Source organism: Triticum aestivum, chromosome 3A (assembly GCF_018294505.1).
Source record: "Triticum aestivum cultivar Chinese Spring chromosome 3A, IWGSC CS RefSeq v2.1, whole genome shotgun sequence".
NCBI lineage: Eukaryota > Viridiplantae > Streptophyta > Magnoliopsida > Poales > Poaceae > Triticum > Triticum aestivum.
In genome coordinates, this window is record NC_057800.1 from 214,655,038 (window position 1) to 214,678,203 (window position 23,166).

A 23,166-nucleotide genomic window follows, 5' to 3' on the forward strand; every position below is an offset into this window, starting at 1 on the left:
GAAAGACACGTAGTATCGTTGAGAGTCCTCGTCGAACTCCCACTTGAGCTCAAGCGCGTCATCTAGAACGGAAACATCAGGCCTTGCATCTGGTTTGGATGTAATCTGTGAGCCACAGGGACTCAGCAATCTCGCACCCTCGCGATCAAGACTATTTAAGCTTAATAGGTAAGGCAAGGAAAATATGTGGAGCGGCAGCAAGCAACTAGCATATATGGTGGCTATCCTGTTCGCAAAAGAGAGCGAGAAGAGGAGGCAAAGCGCGAGCGAGAAACTAGAGAGCAACCTGCGCAAGCATTACTCCAACACCGTGTTCACTTCCCGGACTCCGCCGAGAAGAGACCATCACGGTAACTCACACTGTTGATTGATTTTAATTAAGTTAAGGTTCAAGTTATCTACAACCGGACATTAACAAATTCCCATCTGCCCATAACTGCGCGCACGGCTTTCGAAAGTTCAAATCCCTGCAGGGGAGTCCCAACTTAGCCCATGACAAGCTCTCATGGTCAACGAAGGAATAGACCTCCTCCCGAGATGTTCCGATCAGACTCGGTATCTCGGTTCTTCAAGACACTTCGACAGGTTAACACAAATCCAACAACACCACCCAGATGTGCCGACAAATCCCGATAGGAGCTGCACATATCTCATTCTCAGGGCGCACCGGATGAGCAAGACGTCGGGTAGGCCAGCCCAGAGTTGCCCCCGGTAGCCCCGGACATCGCTCGGTTGGACCAACACTCAGAGGAGCACTGGCCCGGGGGGGCTTAAATAAGATGACCCTCGGGCTCCGGAAACCCAAGGGAAAAAGAGGCTAGGTGGCAAATGGTAAAACCAAGGTTGGGCATTGCTGGAAAAGCTTTAATCAAGGCGAACTATCAAGGGGTTCCCATTATCACCCAACCGCATAAGGAACACAAAATTCGGGAACATAACACCGATATGACGGAAACTAGGGCGGCAAGAGTGGAACAAAACACTAGGCGAGAGGCCGAGCCTTCCACCCTTTACCAAGTATATAGATGCATTAAGATAACATGGCAATATAATGATATCCCAACAAGTAAATAATGTTCCAACAAGGAACGGTCTCCAATCTTCACCTGCAACTAGCAACGCTATAAGAGGGGCTGAGCAAAGCGGTAACATAGCCAAACAACGGTTTGCTAGGACATGGTGGGTTAGAGGTTTGACATGGAAATTTGGGAGGCATGATAAGCAAGTGGTAGGTATCGTAGCATAGGCATAGCAAAAGAGCGAGCATCTAGCATAACAAAGATAGTAGTGATTTCGAGGGCATGATCATCTTGCCTGCAAAGTTGTCAGAGTTGACTGGATCCTCAAAAGAAAACTCAAAAGGCTCCTCCATAGCGAACTCGTCTCCCAGCTCTACCCAAACAAGACAAACAAGCAACAAGGACACAATCAACCACGTGCCAACTCAAATAACATGATGCAAAGATGGTATGCTATGCGGGATGCAATATGTGATGCATATGCAAGATTTGACAAGGAATGCATGAACCTGGCCTCAACATGGAAATCCAAGTGTGCCACTGGAAATATGAGATGAAATCGCTTGAAAACAATATAAAGAACGCCGGAATCGGAGTTACGGTTTAGAAATGGCAAGCGATTCAAATATGGCCACGTTCTGCGATTGACAGCAAGTAGCCATCTAAATGCAACAAGATGAACATGCTACAACACTCAAACATGGCATCAAAATACATGGCAGGGATCCACAAAGAAGCTTAACAAAAGACTAGCACTAAGCTACGGCCAATTCATCCATTAACAGGTTGAAACAAGCATGGCAAAAATGCATTTGGTAAACAGATCTCAGACTTAGTGAAATTAACACTTGTCTGGAATTTCAGATCAGATAGCACTCTTTGGAGCATGAAAACAATATGCTATAGGACCTGAACATGGCAAAGTAAAGCATGGCATGGAGCTACTCAAAGAGCTTAACAAAAGTCCCTTAGTGACCTTGAGCCAAAAGGGATCAGAAAATACATTTGCAAGCATGTGAACATGGCAAAAACATAATCAGTTCTCAGACTTAGTGAAAACTGGAGCATGCTGAAAGCAGATATCAAGTAGGCATGTTTACAAGCTCGATGCACTCACTACAGAGCAAGTCATGACAATCTAAGCATGTACCCAGCAAGAATTTACAAAATACAGGCTAGACATGGCAAGAACGATAACATAGCATGCACGGATCAACTACAACATCCTCGGCAAAATTGCTAACAAGTAGAAAATCTGCCCAGATTCACGAAATGACAAAAGTAGAGCTCGATTGACTCGAGCTAGGGTGCTCCATAATTGCAAAGAAAGATATGGATGGATAGAGCACTACAAGATTAACAAAACATCCATACTGACCATCCTCAAAAGAGGCACGGATCACTAGGAAACAACATGAACATATGGCATATTGAGATAAACCGCTCAAGGACTTTGCAAGCTTGTGCTAGTCACCACACACATCACAAAAATACATGGGTTGCCCCTCTGGATAGATGGAAAAACATATAACAAAACTCGTGAAGAGCTCAGGGTCATATCATGCACACAATAATCATGGAAAAAAGGATAAATATCTAATGGGAGCAGCAGATCTGACAATTATCTCAAATAGCCTTTTTCTAACAACATATCGGGCACCAAGATGAACTCAAATGAAAATGATGCAATGAGATGAAATGATGTGCTCTCTGAGGCGAACATTTTGATATGCTATATGCCCAAAATGGAGGTACGGATGCGGAGTTACGACATGATGAACATGAGCAACAAAATTAGGGTTAGGGACGAAAAGTCAACCCCGAGATTCAAATCTCAGATCCAGATCCGGGCTGTGTGGAAAACGAGGTTCGCTGGACTTGGAGCTCGAGCTCGCCGGAGTTCGTCGGGGAAGGAGGCCGGGGCGCCGGATCTGGCCTCGGGCCGCGGGGAGGCGACGACGACGAGGAGTGAGGGCGGCGGCGAGGTTCGGCGGGGTCGGTGGCGAGTGCAGCGCGGTGGCGGAGGTGGCCGGCGACGACCGGAGTCGGGGAAGACGCCGGGCGGCGGCGGACGAGGGCCGGGCGGTGGCGGCGCTGGTCAATGGGCCTCGGGGGCCCCTCCCGGGCCTCCCGGGCCGGCGGCGACGAGGAGCGCGAGCCAACCGGCGGGCGACACATGGCGGCGGCGGGGCTAGCCGGACATGTCCGTCGGTGGAAGAAGTGGTCCGGCGGTGACGGACGAAGTGGATCTAGGGTTTCGGGAGGAAGGGGAAGGAGAAATTCGGGGGTGTGTTTAAATAGGCATAGAGGGAGCTAGGAGAGTCCAAATGAGGTGCGGTTTTCGGCCATGCGATCGTGATCGAACGCTCTAGATGATGGAGAGGGTTTTGGTGGGTTTTGGGCCAAAATGGAGGGGTGTTGGGCTGCAACCCACACGAGGTCTTTTCGGTCCCTGGGTTAACCGTTGGAGTATCAAACGAAGTCCAAATGGTACGAAACTTGACAGGCGGTTTACCGGTAGTAAACCAAGGCCGCTGGGCAAGTCTCGGTCCAATCCGGAAATGTTTAATCCCCACACACGAAAGAAAGGTAGAAATGACCACCGGAGGAGAACGGAGCGCCGGAATGCAAAACAGACAACGGGGAAAATGCTCTAATGCATGAGATGAACACGTATGCAAATGCAATGCACATGATGACATGATATGAGATGCATGACAATGACAACAACACACGGAGACAAAAACCCAAACCCGTGAAAATAAAATAACTTAACGCCGGAAACGGCAAGAGTTGGATTACAAATTAGGGAAATCATATCTGGGGTGTTACAACACTCCACCACTACGAAAGGATCTCGTCCCGAGATCTAGGACTGAAAGAACGCCGTGTACTCAGAACGGAGGTGATCCTCGCGTTCCCAGGTAGCTTCACGGTCGGGATGGTGTGACCACTTGACTTTGAGGAATTTGATTGACTTGTTGCGAGTCTTGCATTCAGTCTCTTCAAGAATAGCAATAGGGTGCTCACGATAAGAGAGATCTTCTTGGAGCTCAATGTCCTCGAAGTTGATGGTGCGGTCAGGAGTCTTGAAGCACTTTCGAAGCTGAGAGACATGGAACATGTCATGCACATTTGCAAAGTTTGAAGAAAGCTCGAGTTGATATGCGAGATCGCCTCTCTTGCTGACGATCTTGAAAGGTCCCACATATCTAGGGGCAAGCTTCCCTTTGATACCGAAGCGACGAGTACCTTTCATTGGAGAGACGCGGAGGTAAACATGATCTCCGATCTCGAAAGCCAAATCACGGTGCTTACTATCATAGTAGCTGTTCTGGCGGGATTGGGCTGCTTTGAGGTTATCTCGAATGACTTTGCACATCTCCTCTGCCTCTGTGATTAAGTCATTTCCAAGAATCTGACGTTCACCGGTTTCAGACCAGTTGAGAGGGGTACGACACTTCCTGCCATATAGGATTTCAAATGGGGCCTTGCCTGAACTTGCTTGAAAACTATTGTTGTAGGAGAATTCAGCATATGGAAGACAATCCTCCCACTTCATGCCGAAGGAGATCACACAAGCCCTGAGCATATCTTCAAGAATCTGATTGACACGCTCGACTTGACCGCTAGTTTGAGGATGGAAAGCTGTGCTGAAGCGGATGTTGGTGCCCATGGCCTTCTGAAAAGAACCCCAAAACTTGGAGGTAAAGATGCTGCCACGGTCTGAAGAGATCACTTGTGGAATACCGTGCAGAGAGACAATCCGAGAGGTATAGAGTTCCGCCAATTGAGCTGCAGTGATTGACTCTTTGATAGGCAGAAAGTGAGCCACTTTAGTGAGTTTGTCGATGACAACGAATATAGCATCATTGCCACGCTTGGACTTTGGAAACCCAGTCACGAAGTCCATCTCAATGTGGTCAAACTTCCATTCTGGAATGGCAAGAGGTTGGAGGAGACCCGCTGGCCTTTGGTGTTCTGCCTTCACTCTTCTGCAGACATCACATTCATTCACGAATTGAGCAATCTCGCGCTTCATTCGAGTCCACCAATAAGCCTGCTTGAGGTCCTGATACATCTTCGTGCTCCCAGGGTGGATGGAGAGGAGAGAATTGTGAGCCTCGTTCATGATCACTTTACGAAGGTCACCTTTGGGCACAACAATACGATCCTCGAAGAAGAGAGTATCCTTGTCATCAAGGCGGTAGCACTTGTACTTGGGTTGACTCTTGGCAATCCCAATCTTCACCTTTTTCACCATAGCATCAAGAAGCTGAGCTTGGCGAATCTGGTCTTCCAAGGTAGGAGAGACTTGAAGGTTGGCGAGGAAACCTTGAGGAACAACTTGCAGATTAAGTTTGCGGAAAGCTTCACAAAGCTCGGGTTGATAAGGCTTGAGAATCAGACTGTTGCAATAAGCCTTCCTGCTCAATGCGTCAGCAATCACATTGGCCTTGCCTGGAGTATACTCGATACTCGGATTATACTCTTGAATCATTTCGACCCATCGAGTTTGCCTGAGGTTGAGATTAGGCTGAGTGAAGATGTACTTGAGACTCTTGTGGTCAGTGAAGATGTCCACTTTTCTTCCCAATAAGAGATGTCTCCAAGTCAAAAGAGCATGCACAACTGCCGCCAACTCGAGATCATGAGTGGGGTAGTTCTTCTCATTGGGCTTCAACTGGCGAGAGGTATAAGCCACAACTTTCTTCTCTTGCATCAACACTGCGCCAAGACCTTGGAGAGAGGCATCACAAAAGACCTCGTACGGCTTGGATTCATCAGGCGGAGTCAGAACTGGAGCAGTGACCAATTTCTCTTTCAAAGTGTTGAAAGCAATGTCACACTCCGGAGACCAAACGTACTTGACGTGCTTCTGGAGAAGATTTGAGAGAGGCTTCGCGATCTTAGAAAAGTTTTCAACGAATCTTCGACAGTAGCTTGCGAGACCGAGGAAGCTACGGAGTTGCTTCACGTTCTGAGGAGGTTCCCAATTCACAATTGCAGACACCTTCTCAGGATTCACCGCAATGCCCTTGGCAGAGATGATATGACCAAGATAAAGAACCTCATCGAGCCAAAATTCGCACTTGGAGAACTTGGCGTAGAACTGTGTTCCCTCAGCTTATCGAGTACCAAACGCAAGTGCTTGGCATGATCTTCCTTGTTCTTCGAGAAAACCAGAATGTCGTCGAGATAGACCAAAACGAAGTCATTGGTGTAGGCGTTGAAGATGAAGTTCATCATGCGAGAGAAAGTCGGAGGAGCGTTGACGAGGCCAAAAGACATGACAGTGTATTCATATGAACCATAGCTTGTCCTGAAAGCCGTCTTGGGAATATCTTGCTCACGGATTCGAATCTGATGATAACCCATACGGAGATCAAGCTTGGAGAATACTTGGGCACCTTTGAGTTGTTCGAACAGCTCGTTGATGTTGGGAAGTGGGTATTTGTTCTTGATGGTCTTCTTGTTCAATGGACGGTAATCAACACAAAGTCGGTCCGTTCCATCCTTCTTCTTCACAAAAAGAACACCACAACCCCACGGAGAAGAACTAGGCCGGATGAGACCCATTCTCTCTTGAATATCGAGTTGCTTCTTCAGCTCCTTCAACTCTTCAGGTCCGAGCTTGTAAGGACGCTTGCACACAGGTTCCGTGCCAGGCTCAAGATCGATGACGAATTCAACTGGCCGGTGCGGAGGCATTCCTGGAAGCTCTTCTGGAAAGACGTCTTGATATTCACAAATGACTGGAATCTGCGAGATAGCATCCAGTTCACCCTTCTCATTGAGAGAAAATAGACGGATGGTATCATCACGAGCGGCAAAGACAATTACATCCTCAGACGAATGAGTCAATTGAATCTGCCTGGCTGCACAATCAAGATGCGCCTTGTGCTTAGAAAGCCAATCCATTCCGAGAATAAGACCAATATCCGAATTACCAAGAACCATTGGGGAAGAAAGGAACTTGTAATCGCCCAACGTGATAGTAACATCCGGAGCCATCATTTTGGTGTTCATGAACAAACCCGGAGAAGAAACCGCTATCGGCTTAGGCAAATCAATAGTATGCACATCATGCATGGATGCAAACGGCTTCGATAAAAATGATAAAGATGCACCAGTGTCAAAAAGAACTCTTGCGGGAATGTCATTAATAGGAAGGTTACCCATAATCACATCTGGTGAGTCCTCTGCCTGAGCTACATTCAGCAAGTTGACCTTGGCGGACTTGGGGTTATGCTTGACCACAGCTATACTTGCCAATCTCACAGGAGGAGGAGGAGGAAGACGCCTCTGATTGAAGCATTTGTTGGCATAGTGACCCTTCTGTTGGCACTTGTTGCACGTGACCTCTGAAAGCGGACGGTGGTAGGGAGAACTCGACCTTGGAGCTTGAGACGAAGTCTTGTTCTGAAAGCCAGGGTTGGGTGGGTGGGAAGAACCACTGCCACCTTTGCTCTTCTGCTGATATGGCTAACGGAACGGAGGAGGAGGAAGCCAATACTTCTGCTGCTTGGCCACTTGAGTAGAGGAAGAAGGAGTAGCATCTTTGACTCGCTTCTTGGAAGCATCACACCTCAGTTGAGCGGCCTCTTGCTTCAATGCCATGTTGTAGAACTCATCGTACCTCAAGGGCTCAAAGAGAACAAGAGCTAGCTGGATTTCTTCTCTGAGACCACCTCTGAACTGGTATATCATGCTCTTCTCGTCAGGGACGTCCTGCTTAGCAAAGCGGGCGAGCTTCTGAAACAACTTGTTGTAGTCATAGACAGACAAAGAGCCTTGCTTCAGGTTGCGGAATTCCTCACGCTTGCTTTCAACCACGCTCTAAGGAATATGATGAGCTCTGAAATCTTGACGGAATTCATCCCAAGTAATCACACGTCCTCCTCTGGAATCCTTGTACTGCTGGAACCATTCTGCAGCTTGGTCTTTGAGTTGGAAGGGTGTGAACTTGACAAAGTCCTCAGGCCTGACGTTACTGCACTCGAAATGCTTGCGCAGATCCATGAGCCAATCGTCAGCATCAGTTGCCTCAACACAATTGCTGAATGTCTTTGGCCCGTTAGCAAGGAACTGGTTGAGTGTAGCAAAGTGATTCTGATTGTTGCCTTGGTTGCCTTGGTTCGCTTGATTGCGCTCTTGAAGAATTTGCATGATCAACTGTGTGTTTGCATTGGTTGCGGCCATCACAGCTTGCCATGCCTCCGGAGGAGGAGGAGGTGGTGGCGGATCTTGATTCTGATTCTGATTGGTGCTCTTAGCGGGAGCCATCCTGAAGAGGGTGACAACCATTAGTACATTGATAGACAAATATTGAAGCTGAATCCAACGGAATGAAAATTGCAACATATAGTCTTCACATCCGAACAAAATGAACGAATGCATTCCTCTTGAAATGGTCACATATCCATAAATTGAGAAGCCACTTAGAATTAGGTAGAGAAATAAATCAACAAGGTACGGATCAAGAACGAATACTCGGTAAGAAATCCCAATCTCAAACCAAATATCCGTGGAAGAAGAACTAGAGCTACAAGAATTCCCACCTATGAAACTCCCGAACCTTTCCGGTTATGCAATCAGGTGTTGGGGATACAGGGGAAGCATAATATCTCACCCAAATCTAGCAAATCCTACATCCAGCTGTATCCATCCTTCAACACATAACCGAGAAAACTTCGGAAACCATCTACCTCAAGCTTCGAAAAGCATCCATTATACAAGTTATGGCTATACTCCCGAACTCCCGCCCCAGTACTGAGTGGAGTCGAGGTTATCTCACCAACGAACTGCATAAAAGAGATTTTCGATGTCGGCGTACTAAACTCAGGTATTCCAGAACTGCAACGATAAAATTGTGACGACAACACCTCGGAGCTCAACTCCCCGGGACACTGCCACAACCCCTAAAGACAGGAGGCACCAAGAACAATGTTCTCGTCACAAAACCATCGGAACGATTCCAAGATACCCGCGTGATCCTAAATTTTTTTAGTGAAATTTGAGAAGAGAAGAGTCAAAACTCTACGTCAGGATGCCTTACCAGAGCAATGAGGAGACTGGGAAGTAAAAAGAATTCCTAAACTCTCCGATATATAATTCCTAAATGACTCAAAACATTTTTCTAGACTCAACAACGGCTGCTAAAAACGATCAAGCAATGGGGCTCCTAAGGTCGGGGAAGGCTCTGATTACCAACTTGTAACGCCCTCGATGCGGCTATAGCTCCCACGTGTCGAGGCACGACTTAGAGACATAACCGCATTGAAAGCAATGTCGCAAGTTAGGCAATCATCACAACATCCCATGTAATATAAATAATAAAGGGGAGATACATAGTTGGCTTACACTCGCCACGTCAAACAAAGTACATAAATAGCATTACATCATTCAAACACTCATGGCCCGACTACGGCGCCAAAATAAAAGATAACCCAACATGCGACACGGTCCCGATCACCCCAACTGGGCACCACTACTGATCATCAGGGAAAGACACATAGTACCATTGAGAGTCCTCGTCAAACTCCCACTTGAGCTCAAGCGCGTCATCTGGAGCGGAAACATCAGGCCCTGCATCTGGTTTGGAAGTAATCTGTGAGCCACAGGGACTCAGCAATCTCGCACCCTCGCGATCAAGACTATTTAAGCTTAATAGGTAAGGCAAGGAAAATATGTGGAGCGGCAGCAAGCGACTAGCATATATGGTGGCTATCCTGTTCGCAAAAGAGAGCGAGAAGAGGAGGCAAAGCGCGAGCGAGAAACTAGAGAGCAACCTGCGCAAGCATTACTCCAACACCGTGTTCACTTCCCGGACTCCGCCGAGAAGAGACCATCACGGTAACTCACACTGTTCATTCATTTGAATTAAGTTAAGGTTCAAGTTATCTACAACTGGACATTAACAAATTCCCATCTGCCCATAACCATGGGCACGGCTTTCGAAAGTTCAAATTCCTGCAAGGGAGTCCCAACTTAGCCCATGACAAGCTCTCACGGTCAACGAAGGAATAGACCTCCTCCCGAGACGTTCCGATCAGACTCGGTATCTCGGTTCTTCAAGACACTTCGACAGGTTAAAACAAATCCAGCAACACCACCCAGATGTGCCGACAAATCCCGATAGGAGCTGCACATATCTCGTTCTCAAGGCACACTGGATGAGCAAGACATCGGGTAGGCCAGCCCAGAGTTGCCCCTGGTAGCCCCGGACATCGCTCGGTTGGACCAACACTCAGAGGAGCACTGGCCCGGGGGGGCTTAAATAAGATGACCCTCGGGCTCCGGAAACCCAAGGGAAAAGAGGCTAGGTGGCAAATGGTAAAACCAAGGTTGGGCATTGCTGGAAAAGCTTTAATCAAGGCGAACTATCAAGGGGTTCCCATTATCACCCAACCGCGTAAGGAACGCAAAATCCGGAAACATAACACCGATATGACGGAAACTAGGGCGGCAAGAGTGGAACAAAACAATAGGCGAGAGGCCGAGCCTTCCACCATTTACCAAGTATATAGATGCATTAAGATAACATGGCAATATAATGATATCCCAACAAGTAAATAATGTTCCAACAAGGAACGGTCTCCAATCTTCACCTGCAACTAGCAACGCTATAAGAGGGGCTGAGCAAAGCGGTAACATAGCCAATCAACGGTTTGCTAGGACATGGTGGGTTAGAGGTTTGACATGGCAATTTGGGAGGCATGATAAGCAAGTGGTAGGCATCGTAGCATAGGCATAGCAAAAGAGCGAGCATCTAGCAAAGCAAAGATAGTAGTGATTTCGAGGGTATGATCATCTTGCCTGCAAAGTTGTCAGAGTTGACTGGATCCTCGAAAGCAAACTCAACGGGCTCCTCGTTAGCGAACTCGTCTCCCGGCTCTACCCAAACAAGACAAACAAGCAACAAGGACACAATCAACCACGTGCCAACTCAAACAACATGATGCAAAGATGGTATGCTATGCGGGATGCAATATGTGATGCATATGCAAGATTTGACAAGGAATGCATGAACCTGGCCTCAACAAGGAAATCCAAGTGTGCCACTGGAAAGATGAGATGAAATCGCTTGAAAACGATATAAAGAACACCGGAATCGGAGTTACGGTTTGGAAATGGCAAGCGATTCAAATATGGCCACGTTCTGCGATTTAGAGCAAGTAGCCATCTAAATGCAACAAGATGAACATGCTAAAGCACCCAAACATGGCATCAAAATACATGTCAGGGATCCACTCATGAAGATTAACAAAAGACTAGCACTAAGCTACGGCCAATTCATCCATTAACAGGTTCAAACAAGCATGACAAAAATGCATTTGGTAAACAGATCTCAGACTTAGTGAAATTAACACTTGTCTGGAATTTCAGATCAGATAGCACTCTTTGGAGCATGAAAACAATATGCTACAGGACCTGAACATGGCAAAGTAAAGCATGGCATGGAGATACTCAAAGAGCTTAACAAAAGTCCCTTAGTGACCTTGAGCCAAAAGGGATCAGAAAATACATTTGCAAGCATGTGAACATGGCAAAAACATAATCAGTTCTTAGACTTAGTGAAAACTGGAGCATGCTGAAAGCAGATATCAAGTAGGCATGTTTACGAGCTCGATGCACTCACTACAGAGCAAGTCATGACAATCTAAGCATACACCCATCAAGAATACACAAAATACAAGCTAGACATGGCAAGAACAATAACATAGCATGCACGGATCAACTACAACATCCTCGGCAAAATTGCTAACAAGTAGACAATCTGCCCAGATTCACGAAATGACAAAAGTAGAGCTCGATGGACTCGAGCTAGGGTGCTCCATAATTGCAAACAAAGACATCGATGGATAGAGCACTACAAGATTAACAAAACAACCTTACTGACCATCCTCAAAAGAGGCACGAATCACTAGGAAACAACATGAACATATGGCATATTGAGATAAACCGCTCAAGGACTTAGTGGAAATGCTAAGTCCCTGAAATCAGCATTAACAAATGCTCCACTTTGCAAGCTTGTGCTAGTCACCACACACATCACAAAAATACATGGGTTGCCCCTCTGGATAGATGGGAAAACATATAAAAAAACTCATGAAGAGCTCAGGGGCATATCATGCACACAATAATCATGGCAAAAATGACAAATATCTAATGGGAGCAGCAGATCTGACAATTATCTCAAATATCCTTCTTCTAACAGCATTTCGGGCACCAAGATGAACTCAAATGAAAATGATGCAATGAGATGAAATGATGCGCTCTCTGAGGCGAACATTTTGATATGCTATATGCCCAAAACGGAGCTACGGATGCAGAGTTACGACATGATGAACATGAGCAAAAAAATTAGGATTAGGGACAGAAAGTCAACCCCGAGATTCAAATCTCAGATCCAGATCTGAGCTGCACGGAAAACGAGGTTCGCCGGACATGGAGCTCGAGCTCGCCGGAGTTCGTCGGGGATGGAAGCCGGGGCGCCGGATCCGGCCTCGGGCCGCGGGGAGGCGACGACGACGAGGAGTGAGGGCGGCGGCGAGGTTCGGCGGGGTCGGCGGCGAGTGTGGCGCGGTGGCGGAGGTGGCCGGCGACGACCGGAGTCGGGGAAGATGCCGGGCGATGGCGGACGAGGGCCGGGTGGCGCGGCGCTGGTCAATGGGCCTCGGGGGCCCCTCCTGGGCCTCCCAGGCCGGCGGCGACGAGGAAATGGGGCGGCGGCGCGAGCCAACCGGCGGGCGACACGTGGCAGCGGCGGGGCTAGCCGGACATGTCCCTCGGTGGAAGAAGTTGTCCGGCGGCGGCGGACGAAGTGGATCTAGGGTTTCGGGAGGAAGGGGAAGGAGAAATTCAGGGGTGTCTTTAAATAGGCATAGAGGGAGCTAGGAGAGTCCAAATTAGGTGCGGTTTTCGGCCACACGATCATGATCGAACGCTCTAGATGATGGAGAGGGTTTTGGTGGGTTTTGGGCCAAAATGGAGGGGTGTTGGGCTGCAACCCACACGAGGTCTTTTCGGTCCCTCGGTTAACCATTGGAGTATCAAACGAAGTCCAAATGGTACGAAACTTGACAGGCGGTCTACCGGTAGTAAACCAAGGCCGCTTGGCAAGTCTCGGTCCAATCCGGAAATGTTTAATGCCCACACACGAAAGAAATGTAGAAATGACCACCGGAGGAGAACGGAGCACCGGAATGCAAAACGGACAACGAGGAAAATGCTCGAATGCATGAGATGAACACGTATGCAAATGCAATGCACATGACGACATGATATGAGTTGCATGACAACGACCACAACACACGGAGACAAAACCCCGAACCCGAGAAAATAAAATAACTTAACACCGGAAACGGCAAGAGTTGGATTTCAAATTAGGGAAATCACATCCGGGGTGTTACATGCATCCAACTCCATAAACCCCAAAGTTATTCCATATGAGTCCACCATACCTACCTATATACGGTATCTACGTGCCGTTCCAAGTAAATTTGTATGTGCCAAACTCTAAATCTTCAAATAAATATCCTGTTTTGTATGCTCGAATAGCTCATGTATCAACTAGGGTTGTCCGTATCTTCCATGTTAGGCAGGTTATTCTCAAGAGGAGTGGACTCCGCTCCTCACTCACGAGAAAATGGCTGGTCACCGGGATGCCCAGTCCCATGCATTATGCAAATCAAATCAAAATAATTGCAAACAAAACTCCCCCTGGGATTCTTGTTAGTTGGAGGCACTTGTTGTTTCGAGCAAGCCATGGATTGATGCTTGTTGGTGGAGGGGGAGTATAAACTTTACCATTCTGTTTGGGAACCGTCTATAATGTGTGTAGCATGGAAGATATCGCCATCTCTTGGTTGTTATGTTGACAATGAAAGTATACCGCTCAAAATATTATTCACCTCTATTTCAAAACCGAGCTCTGGCACCTCTACAAATCCCTGCTTCCCTCTGCGAAGAGCCTATCTATTTACTTTCATGTTGAGTCATCATCCTCTTATTAAAAAGCACGAGTTGGAGAGCACCGCTGTCATTTGCATTCATTACTGTTAGTTTACATTGAGTATGATTTGACTGGACCTCTTTTACCATGAATTACAATGTCTAGTCAGTCCTTGATCTTTAAAGGTGCTCTGCATTTATGTTTTGCGGTCTCAGAAAGGGCTAGCGAGATACCATCTTATTATATCATATTATGATTGCTTGAGAAAGTGTTGTCATCCGAGATTTATTATTATTGCTCGCTAGTTGATTATGCCATTGATATGAGTAAACATGAGACCTATGTGTCATTGTGAATATGGTTAGTTCATAATCTTTGCTGAAAACTTGAATGATGGCTTTACATATTTACAACAACAAGAGCAAACAGAGTTTGTAAAAGTTTTTCTTTATCACTTTCAGTTTGTCAACTGAATTGCTTGAGGACAAGCAATGGTTTAAGATTGGGGGATTTGATATGTCTCCGTCGTATCTACTTTTCCAAACACTTTTGCCCTTGTTTTGGACTCTAACTTGCATGATTTGAATCGAACTAACCCGGACGGACGCTGTTTTCAGCAGAATTGCCGTGGTGTTATTTATGTGCAGAAACAAAAGTTCTCGGAATGACCTGAAACTTCACGGAACGTCTATTTGGAAATAATAATAAAAACCTTGGAAAAGAGGAAGACCAGGGGGCCCACACCCTAGCCACGAGGGTGGGGGCGCGCCCCTACCTCGTGGGCCCCCTGGAGCTCCTCCGACCTCAATTCCAACTCTGTATATTTGCTTTCGGGGAGAAAAAAAATCAGAGAGAAGGATTCATCACGTTTTATGATACGGAGCTGCCGACAAGCCCTAAAACCTCTCGGGAGGGCTGATCTGGAGTCCGTTCGGGGCTACGCAGTGGGGAATCCATCGCCATCGTCATCATGAACCTTCCTCCATCACCAATTTCATGATGCTCACCACCATGCGTAAGTAATTCCATCGTAGGCTTGCTGGACGGTGATCGGTTGGATGAGATTTATCATGTAATTGAGTTAGTTTTGTTAGGGTTTGATCCCTAGTATCCACTATGTTCTGAGATTGATGTTGCTATGACTTTGCTATGCTTAATGCTTGTCACTAGGGCCCGAGTGCCATGATTTCAAATCTGAACCTATTATGTTTTCATCAATATATGAGAGTTCTTGATCCTATCTTGCAAGTCTATAGTCACCTACTATGTGTTATGATCCGTTAACCCCGAAGTGACAATAATCGGGATACTTACCGGTGATGACCGTAGATTGAGGAGTTCATGTATTCACCATGTGTTAATGCTTTGGTCTTGTACTCTATTAAAAGGAGGCCTTAATATCCCTTAGTTTCCGCTAGGACCCCCCTGCCACAGGAGGGTAGGACAAAAGATGTCATGCAAGTTCTTTTCCATAAGCACGTATGACTATGTTCGGAATACATGCCTACATTACATTGATGAATTAGAGCTAGTTCTGTGTCACCCTAGGTTATGACTGTTACATGATGAACCACATCCGGCATAATTCTCTATCACCGATCCATTGCCTACGAGCTTTCCATATATTGTTCTTCGCTTAATTACTTTTCCGTTGCTATTGCTATCATCACTACAAAATACCAAAAACACTACTTTTGCTACCATTACCTTTTGCTACCATTACCTTTTGCTACCGTTACCACTACTATCATATTACTTTGCTACTAAACACTTTGCTGCAGATATTAAGTTTCTAGGTGTGGTTGAATTGACAACTCAGCTGCTAATACTTGAGAATATTCTTTGGCTCCCCTTGTGTCGAATCAATAAATTTGGGTTGAATACTCTACCCTCGAAAACTATTGCGATCCGCTATACTTGTGGGTTATCAGGGGGCTTACATAGAGGGGAGAGACGGTGGCGGGGAGGTGCTCGGCGATGGAGGCAGGGGCGGCGAGGGCGGGCTCGGGCTCAGGCAGCGGCGGTCCTGGGTGGTCTCGGGCGGCGGCGGTGAGGTCGAGGGCGGCGATGGTGAGGTCGAGGGCGGCCTCGGGTGGCGGCGGTGAGGTTGAGGGCGGCCTCGGGTGATGGCGGTGAGGTTGAGGGCGGCCTCAGGTGGCGATGGTGAGGTCAAGGGCGTGCGCGATCGACGGCGACGACAGAGGAGTTGGGGGAACAGGGCGAGAGGGGGAAATGACTTAGCAAATTTTTGAGCCCGCGGGTGGTTAAGTCAAATTACCAGTAGCAGTGGTAGAAAAACGGGCTATAGCTAAGTTAGCTATAGCGGGTTTTAGCAAAATGCGCTAATGCTATAGGAAGCAGTTATTTATTTTCCTTTTCCTTTTATCTAAGGAACGTAGCTATAGCGCTGGCTTGTAAAACGCGCTACTGCTATGCCTTTCTTCTTTATTTTTTTTCTTTTGTTTATCTTTACATTTTCTTTTTTTCATTTCTCTTTTCCTACTTCATTCATTTTCATTTACTTCTCTATTTTTTCGAATTTATTTTCTTTCTTACCAGTAGCGCTCTATCCAGGAAACGCGCTGCTATAACGCACTTTGTGGTAGCGCGCTTTCTGTGGCATCGCTACTACTATTCCAAGCCTACAGCCAACACGGTGGGAATTATAGTGGTAGCGCTTTTTCCAGTAGATGCGTTACTGCTACATCTGTAGCTACAACGTGCTTTATTAGAACGCGCTACTACCATGTAGCAGTAGCGTCCTGATTTAACCAGCGCTACTGCTATACCTCTGTGTATAAGGTTTTCCCTAGTGGTGTTTCCTATTCCAAGAGGGGAAAGGAGGGAAGGAGAGGGAGAGGGAAAGGAAAGAGGGGGCCGTGCCCCCTCCCCCTAGTCCAATTCGGAATGCCCTTGGGGGGGCACCTTGTGGCATTCCCTCTCCTGCTCCCTTATGGCCCATTAGGGCCCATAACTTCCCCAGGGGGTTCCGGTAACCCCTCGATTCCCCGATAAATATCCGAAACGTCCTGAAACCTTTCCGGTGTCCGAATACCTTCGTCCAATATATCAATCTTTATCTCTCGAGAATTTTGAGACTCCTCATCATGTCCGTGATCTCATCCGGGACTCCGAACAAACTTCGGTCATCAAATCACATAACTCATAATACAAATCGTCATCGAACATTAAGTGTGCGGACCCTACGGGTTCGAGAACTATGTAGACATGACCGAGACACATCTCTGGTCAATAAACAATAGCGGAACCTGGATGCTCATATTGGCTCCTACATGTTCTACGAAGATCTTTATCGGTCAAATCGCATAACAACATACGTTATTCCCTTTGTCATCAGTATGTTACTTGCCCGAGATTCGATCATTGGTATCATCATACCTAGTTCAATCTCGTCACCGGCAAGTCTCTTTACTCGTTTCGGAATGCATCATCCCACAACTAACTCATTAGTCACATTACTTGCAAGGCTTATAGTGATGTGCATTACCGAGAAGGCCCAGAGATACCTCTCTGATACTCGGAGTGACAAATCCTAATCTCGATCTATGCCAACTCATCAAACACCATCGGAGACACCTGTAGAGCATCTTTATAATCACCTAGTTACGTTGTGACGTTTGATAGCACACAAAGTGTTCCTCTGGTATTCGGGAGTTGCATAATATCATAGTTAGAGGAATGTGTATAAGTCATGAAGAAAGCAATAGCAATAAAACTAAATGATCATAATGCTAAGCTAACGAATGGGTCTTGTCTATCACATCATTCTCTGATGATTTGATCCTGTTTATCAAATGACAACACATGTCTATGGTTAGGAAACTTACTAATCTTTGATTAACGAGCTAGTCAAGTAGAGGCATACTAGGGACACTCTGTTTGTCTATGTATTCACACATGTACTAAGTTTCCGGTTAATACAATTCTAGCATGAATAATAAACATTTATCATGATATAAGGAAATATAAATAACAACTTTATTATTGCCTTTAGGGCATATTTCCTTCAATACTCGCAACAACAACACTCTAACCACCACCAAAGACAACACCCGGACTACATAAGAGGTTCTCCAAAAGCGACACCTCCAAGAAGGAAATAATGCACAAGCGTTACCCTATCAAGGATCTTGAGTTCACACTCGAGAGAGTCTGAGATACCAAAAACAATGCCTTCGCAAGACCATTGCCAGGTAACCAATGAAGGCTAGACCTTGGGCTTTCACCCTGGAGATCGTGGCTCGGTACTCGGGAAGCACCTCGAAAAATGTTGTCCACCTGTGTTGCTTCCCCTCCTACAAAGGGTGCTGCTGCAAGTCCTCAACACCCAACACGCAGGAAATAACCTTTGCCGCCTTTCTTCAACGCAACCAAAACTCCTCTCTGCCATTACAATCTCCGGTCGCAGCCACCATGACTTTCATCACCACTGTCAACGCCGTGGAAATCTATACTTAGACATGTCCCATGGCAATGGCAAGGCAGCGAAGCTTCACGGCATGCCCCCGTGAAGCCTCTCTAGCCAAAGACGAGGGCACGCTCGACCGGTTCAATTTTGATCAAGATATCCAGTGGTGCCATGCTCCAAAAGCTGAGATCTCCGAGCGGAAGACTGGAACCCGTCGGTGTCCAGATCGAGGAGGCTGGCATGAAGCAGATCAAAATTTTGGAGCATGAAGAACAACAGGGCCAACCACCGCAGGACTTCCCTGGATCACGATGGGCCAGATCTGGGGCAGTGCCGCCGCCGGCCGCCGCCTACCCAGACGAGAGCCGTCGCCACGACCAGCCTCGACAACTAGTACAAAGAACCGAAACCACCCGCCTCCAAGCTCTGCCCAGTGCTGCCGCGCCCTAGCCCAGCGCCGCACCCCCACCCGGGATAGCCGGACCATGTCGAGCCTCCATGTGTGGAGAGGAGAGAGGGCCCCACCGTCGCCAGCACCAGCCAGGCTTTGCCCGGTGACATGGACCGGTGGCATCTAGGGTAGAGGACGGAGGAGGGGGCGCTGCTCTGGCCGCGACTAGATAACCTCCCGTGACATGCTCGCTAGGCGCTTCTCGGGAGCAATCCATTTTTCATACTCGTTTCTCCCTTGGCTATATACTCAGTCATGAACCCCGCTCATCACATTCGCAACATCTTCATGAGGTTACTGCCTCCATTCTTCACCATGTTTTGAGTCATTAGTGGCTAGCCCATCTTTTCCTACCATGTCCATCGTCTTCCTCCACTCTAATGTTGTATGTTTTGGTTACCTTTTTTCTAGTTGCATGTTCGGTTATGAGTAGCAAAACAAAGAGTAAATGTCAGGTGATACAACTCTTCGCATGCTCACATGCTTCTCAATTTAAAAAACCGCATCTAGAATGTTCCAAAAATTCTGTTTTTTTGCAAATTTTCAAAAGGCATGTGCGTACAACTTCTACAAAATTCAAAATCCAAATTCAAAATATATGTAAAGCAACAAAAGGACAAAACTGGGATGAATTGTGTTAAAAAGGTAAAACATGAATAGTGTCAAAAATGACACTATTCACATTTGGATTTTATCATTTTAGTTTACCTATGTGTCTTTCAAATTTTGATTTGAACTTTCTAAGGTTAGTAGACACATGTCCTATAAAAATTCACAAAAAAAATCAAGATGTTTTTCAATTTACCTTATAAAGGATGAAGGGGTTGTTAGTCACGAGCAATCCATCCACTTCGGCTATGAACAATTAGCAAGCGGGCAGCAAGAGCGAGCGAGCACTAAGAGAAAAAGGGTACACGTCCGCTGCGAGAGAAAATATCTTGTCTCTCTCCATCCTCCCTTCTCATCTGACTCCTCTTCTCCATGTCGTCGCCGCCTCCTCCTCAGCCTCGTCCCTCATGGCCGCCTCGCCCCCCTCCGCCGTCAGCACCTCTTCCTCCCCTTCCTCTCCTCCTTCCCTGCTTCCGGTTCCAGGCATGGAAGGATGAACCCGGAGAGCTGTAGCCGGTGGATGCCATGATGGACGGGAAGGCAATGGCGAAGGGGAGTTTCGGTGAAGCAAATTTTGATGATGCCATAATGGTGGATTCTGGTGGGTTGCAGGGCGAGGAAGAGGGAGTAGCCTGGCGCTGATACAGAATATCGGCCTCTCCCCACGACCCGCCTCTCCCACCAGAGCACAACTAGGTTTACTTTTGCCTCCCTTTTGATTGGAATTCCTTGTGTGAGCTCCTCCCTCTAATTCATGTCCTCCTAATTTATTTTTTCAGTCATCAAGGATTTGGATGGGTCTGGGTTCCTACAATGATGGCAGCAAAGGCGACAAAGACCACTTTGCAACCTTGCTGAACTGTGTTACTGAACTGAAAGTACTGTAGCAATCCTTCTGGTTTGGTAGCTAAAACCAAGAAACTTAGCTTGTTAATGCCTTCATTTTTTTGTAGTAAAAACCATGATTCCAGCATCTGTAGAATATTAGATTTCAGTTGTTTGTTTTAGTTTGTTTTCAGGGTTCAGTAAATTCTGCATCAATATTTAAAGTTTTCGTATCAACCAAGAATGAGGAAGGCTCGCTTCTGATTGTTGTATGCCAACCCATGTTTTCTATTTGTATATGGTTGTCTTTTTTCAGTTGGCCTGCATGTAATAATTAGTAATTAATGTCTGGATTACTTTCAACCAAATATTTTGAAAGTTGCTTGTTCTTTTGTACATATCTATGTTGGATTATCAATGCATGATCTAATTATCGTTTTCTTCATATCGATATCCTATTAGTTACTAACTACATCAAGGGACATCTTCATGTTGTTGTTTTTCTTACAAATCCACTCATTGCTTGTGGACATGATGGTTTAATTTATTTGATATTTTCTTCAGTTTAGGGACGGCACCAGTTCTACCACCGATGGTGTTGCATGTAAGCTGGATGTTCTCATTGTTCTGTTGGCTCTGATCGGGTGAGTTCTTCCCTATTTCCTTTTTTGATGCCTCCATATGCACAACCTATCATGGTTATAGTTGTAGTGTGAATGTTTTACAGTTTATATATTTTTTGTCTTCTCTGGTAGTGTGGATGCTATGAAGTTAAAGTTCTTAAAATGAATGATGTTTCTAGAAGGTAGATACAGTTTTGTCATCCATTCATGATCATATTTGGCCTCTCTTAGTGGTCAGTATATGGTAAATCTTATAGTTGTTCTTGATAGTGATGCAGGATGTGAGGTGCAACTATTGAAGTGACATTAATTTTGGTTTTTGCTTCCTATCCGCAGCCTCTTCTACACTAGGTGAGAAACTGGTTAAAAGAGTAAATTTTATTACTTTCCTAAAAATATCTTCCGAGAAACATGATTATTATGTTCAGTAGTGTTGCTTCGCTATTCCAAAGGCACATGGAAGTTTACATAAAAAGAATATTACAGTTTTTTGGATCTTTAGAAAAGGAAAACACTCGACGATCTGGCTCTATCTCAGGTATATGCTCCCTCGCCCGCAAGATCCGCTCTCTCCCATCTATGCATCACGGCAGCACTCCAGCGCCTCTTGTGGATTCTCACTAGATCAGGCCACCTCACTCACCTTCAGGTAAACCTTGAGCGACGACACAATATGTTTTCGCGAACTAATCTTCTTTAGTCAACCTATCGATCCTTGTTGCGTGTGCTTCTTAATCAACATGTGAACAGTCTGTTGATGCATGGAAATACATGCTGATCTCCTATTTTCTTGCTACCTGCAAGATAGTATATGCATGAATCCTGTTCAACTACAACAACCTGAAAGCCATGTTATTCTCAGAAAAAATATCATATATGGTTGTATGCATATGCCTCTTAATATTTACCAGCTCTCCTTTAAGATTTCCTAACTAGCATAGATATCCTAGCTAAAACATAAGGGTTCGAATTTGTACATGTGAACTGCACATTAAGTTACTATCACCATTGTTTAACAGCACTATTGATTATGACTCAGGTTTGTAAATAGTCATCCATACCATAGGTATGTACGTTAATGCAGAAGCACTACTATGGAATTAGATGTAGTAACTGCATCATTCTGAACATTTTAGCAAGTTCATGCATTAACCTTAGGGTCCATCGATGAAACAAAGCCAATCATATGAATTAAAAGAGCTACTGAAATAAAATGGAAAGAACAAAGAGAAAATTGAAGGTTATCTATATGAAAATTCAGAGAATGGGATAGGAGAGGTGGTTCTTCCCAATAGGAAAAAGAGTGGAGTATAGTACTGTTATCCTGCCTTTTCTACTACAATCCCAGTTAGCATAATAATGTGACATGGAAAATCATATTATCGATTCAATTATGATTCAAGCAACATGAACAATTATCCATGAAATTCACTTCTAAACCCTGATTTTATTTAGTTTTAACTTCAGGATAGGCATATACTGTATTGTAATTGCCAGACTTCCAAAATTCTACTATTACCATTGTTTAACAACACTCTTTTTGTCACGGGAATATAATAGATGGATAAACGTCTCAAATCATACATTATGAAGTTTCCAACACTTGCTTACAATGTCTTTCTTGTGTAATCAGTCTTTCGTGACGGACAAAGTTAAGATCCCAACAAAAGTGCTTCCTGATGCTATAATGCAGCAACTTAACCTTCCAAATTGCAGTTTTCTAAACAGAAAGTGCTTCTTGATGCTATGATACAGCTTCGGTACCCATCTTCATGGTTGAAATAATTTTCTGCAATCTGTGACACACTTGCTTCAGTTTCCATATGTCTTGCTTCATGCTATCAGCATTGTTAATCATTTATCTTTATCTTTCTTTCCCTTTACAGCCTACTTGAATGGATATGGTTCCTGAGAGACCATTTCTTATGCATCAGGTCCTGAAGGTGGATGTTGCTTGTTTAGATATCTATGATTCCAAATTATTCAAAACGGTTCATGTTATACTGGATGCTATTTTATTGAGAGTGGCTTCGAACAATATGGCATGAACATATTTGTTTTCTCTTTGGACAATAATGAAATGATCTTTGTGCATATAAAATGGTTATTGATACCATAATTCTTGGTTTTAATTAGCTTCTTGCGCTAACCGGTTTAAGCCATTCTACTATCTGTAATACAATCCACATTGCATCATCTTTCCATTTACGTCTCTTAAGGAGTCGCTAGACACAACCGATGGCTCGAGAGCA